This window comes from Bos indicus x Bos taurus, chromosome 12, assembly GCF_003369695.1.
Source record: "Bos indicus x Bos taurus breed Angus x Brahman F1 hybrid chromosome 12, Bos_hybrid_MaternalHap_v2.0, whole genome shotgun sequence".
In the NCBI taxonomy this organism is placed as follows: Eukaryota; Metazoa; Chordata; class Mammalia; order Artiodactyla; family Bovidae; genus Bos; species Bos indicus x Bos taurus.
In genome coordinates, this window is record NC_040087.1 from 21,320,950 (window position 1) to 21,326,954 (window position 6,005).

At 42.8% G+C, this 6,005-nt stretch overlaps 1 long non-coding RNA gene across 1 annotated transcript in view; it reads left to right on the plus strand.

The window, feature by feature from the left end:
- Window positions 1–105: 105 nt before the first annotated feature.
- The window catches only part of LOC113902274, a 30,549-nt gene continuing 24,649 nt past the window's right edge, over window positions 106–6,005 (plus strand). The window contains exon 1 of the long non-coding RNA XR_003513741.1: window positions 106–167. This is a non-coding gene — a long non-coding RNA (uncharacterized LOC113902274). The remainder of the gene's footprint in view (window positions 168–6,005) is intronic.

Below are 6,005 nucleotides of genomic sequence, written 5' to 3' on the forward strand. Positions count from 1 at the left end.
GGGTCGGTCGGGCGGGCGGCGCTGTTCTCAGCGCAGCCGGGCCCACGAAGGGTGCGTGTTCAAAGAGGTGTTCCACGTCGTTCCAGAACAATGCCAGTAATATTGAGCAGAAGTGTCCTTCTCATAACCCAAGTTCTGTCTCCAGTTTAAGCCAACAGTGCATGTGGGTAAGTTTCATGGGCGCAGCACTCAAGTTCACCAGTTGTGTGTCAGAGACATTGCAATGATAGTCTCAAAAGTTGGCCGAGTTACAAAGTCTGAAGAGAGCCTGTTGTGTTCAGCAACAGAACGTCATAGGTGATCTTGAAGAAAGCAGTCTGGATGTGATGAGGGAGAAGATTACAATGGTTGAAGTGGGACTCTCGGAGGAATCAAGGAGCGTAGGATATTTTCAAGATACTTGGCCATAGGGATTGTCTATGTGGTCCAGTGGTTAGGACTCTGAGCTCCCAAAGCAGGGAGCCGGGATTTGATCCCTTGTCAGAGGAATAGATTCCACTTGGCGCCACTAAGACCTGGAGCGACCAAAAAACAAACAAACAAACAAACAAAAAGATACTTAACCATAAAGAGAAGGAGAAAAGGGGATAACCATGGGGTAGGGGAAACCACAAGCTTATATACAAGTATTCTGTTAATGGGGAAATCGTAGTTATGTGTTGACGGATAATATAAACCAATGGAAAGGAAAGACAGGCTGAAAACGCTAGAGGCAGGGGAACCAGCAAGGTCTAGCTGAGATGAAGAGGTGGCTTCCAGAGCCCAGGTAGAGGATTAGCATTGGACTAGATGAGGAACAAACACGTTTGCTTTGGAGACCAGCAGAGGAAGTGAAAATGTGGATGGAGGTACATAATATTAGAGAAAAAGAAGGAGAAGGAATCATTTTCTCTATGAAATAGAAAATTGTCATCTATAGACTATGGAAATCTTGAAGCAGAAGATTTTTTTAAGTCAGGTTTGTGTTTTTTTTTTAACTTATTTATTAGTTCTTATTTTATTCAGTAAAATTCTGAGTGGTGAAGTTTTGAGTATTGTTTTCAGAACACAAGGTGAAGCTATTGTGGGCAAAGGTGATGGAGCAGCTAAGAGCTGGTTCCAGTCCACAGTTATGTAGTTGTTTCCAGGAGTGAGCATTTTGAATCAACCTGAACCTGGGATTATGCAGTTAACAGATTAGGACTGGGCTTCCCCAGTGGCTCAGCGGTAAAGAAACCGTTTGCAATACAGGAGACCCAGGAGACGCAGGTTTTCAATCCTTGGGTCAGGAAGATTCCCCTGGAGAAGGGCATGGCGACCCACTCCAGTATTGTCGCCTGGAGAATCCCATGGACAGAGGAGCCTGGCAGGCTACAGCCCATGGGGTCGCAAAGACTTGGACACGACTGAAGCTACCGAGCATAAGCATATTAGGACTAGGGAGCTAAGGGTGCTGATATTAGGGTGACTGGCGTGACACACCTCGGGGTCTAGACCGAATATCCCTGTGAAGGAAGTGAAGTGGAGAACGGCATCATCCAGTCTGTAGGCTCTAGACATGCATGGCTCCTGAGCACATGAAAAGTACTGCTGGTGCAAATAGAAGTGTGCTGAAAGTGTAAAATACACACAGGATTTCAGAGTGCCCCAGCACTTAAGAAAATAAAGTCAGGTGGTGATGGCTGGCCACAGAATTCCTCCCCGCTGGTTGGGAACAAGGCAAGAGTTCTTTTTTTTTTTTTAAGGCAAGAGTTGTTGCCAGCCCATTCCTGTCAGCGTTCTACTGGGGGGATTTTAACTTGCTCATAAGAGAAAGAAAGAAAAGGCATAAATATTAGAATGAAAGAAATAATATTATCATTGCTCACAAATGATAAGATTATATGTGTGAAAAATAACCTACAAACATTAGTTACTAAATGAATTTGGCGAGATTAGTAGATGAAAGATAATGCTCAAAATATTATTGCATTTATTTATGCCAGTTTAGAAAAAAGTAAAATACCAAAGTGAAAGCGTCAGTTGCTCAGTTGTGCCTGACTCTTTGTGACCGCATCGCCTGTAGCCTGCCAGGCTCCTCTGTCCATAGAATTCTCCAGGCAAGAATACTGAAGTGGGTTGCCATTTCCTTCTCCAAGGGGATCTTCTAAACGCAGGGATCGAACCTGGGTCTCCTGAATTGCAAGCAGATTCTTTAACATCTGAGCCATCTGGGCCCAAAATTTAAAAAAAAAAAGAGTAAAATATTCCATCGATCATTTTGTGTATTGATTAGTGAGCTTCCCTGGTGGCTCAGACTGTAAAGAATCTTCCTGCAATGCAGGAGACCTAGGTTCAATCCCTAGGTTGGGAAGATCCCCTGGAGAAGGGAACAGCTACCCACTCCAGTATTCTTGCCTGGAGAATCCCATGGATAGAAGACCCTGGTGGGCTACAGCCCGTGGGATCACAAAGAGTTGAACATGACTGAGCAACTTCACTTCATATTGATTAATACTGAACTGATATTTTGAATAAAACATGATCAAATTTAATTGTATCTGGGTTTTTTTGTTTATCTTGTAAAAAATACTAGAGGGAATTCCTGATGGTACAGTGGTTAGGGCTCTGTGCTCTCACTGCCAAGGGCTCAGATTTAATCTCTGGTTGGTAAACTAAGATCCCACAAGCTACTTGGTACAAACAAAAAATAAATGAAAATAGAAATCGGCCTAAATGGTCTCGATGATGAACTAGAAGGTTTGAATGAAGTCACAGAACCACCATGGAGGGAGCAAGGGAGACAGCTGGCAGGAGAGGAGTCATGAAGAGAAAGGGACCATAGTCTTAAGATTTCAGAGGTGGTGCCATTCTTTGGGACCCAAAATCCATGTAGGAATCTGTGTAGGAACTGCTGAAATGGGAGGTGCAGTTCATTGAAGAGAGAGGTGAGGTTCATCGGAGGGCATTACCGGGGAGAGACGAGCTGGTTTGGGGTTTCTGTCAGTCTTGTTGACAGTTTGGACTGGATTCTTTGTTACGGGGGTGGGGGAGGGGTGGTTGCCTTGTGCTTTTTAGGTTGTTTACAGTATCTCTAGGACTTCCCTGGTGGCTGAGGTGGTAAAGAGTCTGCCTGCCATGCAGGACACCTGGGTTCGATCTCTGGGTCAGAAAGGTCCCCTGGAGAAGGGAATGGCACCCCACTCCAGTATTCTTGCCTGGAGAATCCCATGGACAGAGGAGCCTTGTGGGCTACAGTCCATGGAGTTGCAAAGTCAGACACGACTGAGTGACTGAGCATGCACTCAGGCAGTTGCAGGCACCACCTTCAGCTTTGCAGCAAATGGGTATACAATGAGCAAGTAGGAACCAATTACAGTCTAGTTTCTGTCCTGATAAGCCATGCAGTTACAACATTTTCAAAATATTAAACTGATATGATGTCTAATGACCTTTGAATCTCAAAGTTAATTTTCCTGAGTTCCTCATGAGATAATAGTTTCAAACTCCAGGACTTATTGAAAAAAAAAGATTGTCTTAATTTTATAAGCTCCACCCTGTGTATCAGGTGAGTTAGGTGATAGCATAGTTTCACTGGAAGCCATGTATTCAGAAATGAGGAAGGTTAGAAGGGCAGTTTCAAGCAAGCATGAAACTTCTGTACTTCTGAAACACTGACAAAAAGGAAGAGAATTGTTCAGACTTGAGGATCAGCTCCACTTGGTGTCAGCTGGGGTAGCTTGAAGGCTGGGAGTTACAGCCATCTGAGTGCTTGCTCACCCATGTCTGGCACTTGGGCCAGGGGGCTAGAGTGGCTGGCACTAAGCCTTCTGGCTCTGTGTGCTTAACTCTGGAGTTGAAAATCCCATCACCCATAATACCTGCTGTTCCGTAGTGCCTGGAGTTACATTTTTATTTTTCGGTTGGGATCCTTGTATTTTTAAATATAAGGGTATACTCTTTAGAGGTATTGTTGTTTTAGTCACTAAGTCATGTCCTCTTTGCAACCCCATGGACTGTAGCCCACCAGGCTCCTCTGTCCATGGGATTTCCCAGGCAAGAATATCGGAGTGGGTTGCCGTTTGCTTCTCCAGATCTTCCTGACCTAAGGATCTAACCCACATCTCCAGCATTGCAGGTGGATTCTTTCAGTCAGTTCAGTCGCTCAGTCATCCAACTCTTTGCGACCCCATGGACTGCAGCACACCAGGCTTCCCTGTCCATCACCAACTCCTGGAGTTTACTCACTCATGTCCATTGAGTCGGTGATGCCATCCAACCATCTCATCTTCTGTCATCCCCTTCTCCTCCCACCTTCAGTCTTCCCCAGCATCAGGGCTTTTCCAATGAGTTAGTTCTTCACACTGGAAAACAGGTGGATTCTTTACCACTATGCCACCTGGGAAGTCCCTTTTGCGGTGTATTTTACATATAATAAAAAATACTCCCATCTTAAGTGTAGACTTCAGTGAGTTTTGACAAAAGCATAACTGTGTAACTACCATTAAGGTATAGAACACTTCTATTTTCACACAACTTTCACCTTGTCCTTTTGCAGTCAGTCTCCTGTCTCAGCCTCTGGCATCAGGTAACTTATCTGCTTTATCAACATGCTTTATTCTATCTTTTCTAGAATTTCACATAAATGAAATCACATAGTATGTAATTTTTCTCACTTCTTTTACTATGTTTTTGAGATTCACCTATATTGCTGTGTTCAGTAGCTTCTTTTTCTTAATGTCCGTTTTCTTTTAATTTCCATCAAATGGATATAGCATACAATGTTTTCTGTTTTCTCAAGCACCAGTTGATGGGCTTTTGTTTTTTTCCAGTTTGGGCTAATATAAAACAATTATGAACAGCTTTGTGTACAGCCTTTGTGAGGGCATGTTTTCATTTCTCCAGATACTTGGGGATGGAACTGAGGGGTCTTACCCTTTCATTTTATAACACATTAAATCGCTACTAGATGGTGAGAGTAAACTTGAATTTCTGTATCCTGCACCTGAACATGACAAGCTTGTTGGCAAGATAGTTTCAATTCTTTCATTTCTTCTTCCACACCTCTCCTGTTGAAATCATTGGAGTATTTTCATAATGTTTTATAGTCTACAGTTAGATAGACTTCATTTTTTTTGATTTGGTGTACTTAATGATTTTTTTAAATTTCACGGGAGGAAAACCTTTAAGGAGACTTTCAGGTAAGATCATGAGTGGTCAACTGAATCTTCGAATGTTTGAAAATGCCCTCAAACTTGAATAACTTGGGCATAGCATTCTAGCTTCAGACTCCAGAGGAGAGATTTTGAATGTAGGTCTGTTGGGCTCCAAGGTTCATACACCATCCATCATATTCTTGGGAGATATTTAGCTTGGAACAAACCCAGATCAGATAGGTGTTAACTGTTCTTAAACTGAAAGAAAGTGAAAGTGAAGTCACTTAGTCATGTCTGACTCTACGCGACCCCGTGGACGGTAGCCCACCAGGCTCCTCCGTCCATGGGATTGTCCAGGCAAGAATACTGGAGTGGGGTGCCATTTCCTTCTCCAGGGGATCTTCCTGACCCAGGGATCAAACCCAGGTCTCCCGCATTGTGAGCAGATGCTTTAACCTCTGAGCCACCAGGGAAGCCCCAACTTCTTAAGCATATGAAAAGAAGTTATATCTCTTAAGTGTTAGAATTATGACTATTTAGATAGATTTCCCCTCAGTTGAAGGAAAAAACCCACTCTACGAAACCTGTTCAAACAGAGAACAGTTTAGCTCTCTTTCACTGAGATATTATAAGCTATGTTACATGGCCTAACGAACCATACGGTATGGATTGTATAAAGGTGACAGTATAGGCCAGCAACATTTTGAAAATTTCTTTCAAAATGGCATGTTTTGCACCATTTATATAAAATATGAAAAAAGAATAAGGTAAAAGTTTTGATAAACAGATTAATTTTTCAAAAGGAAACACACCATTAAACACACACTTTTTTTATAAGTGTTCAAAAGCCTAAAGTCCAGTCTGACTGTAATGTATTTCAAAGGCAAGGGT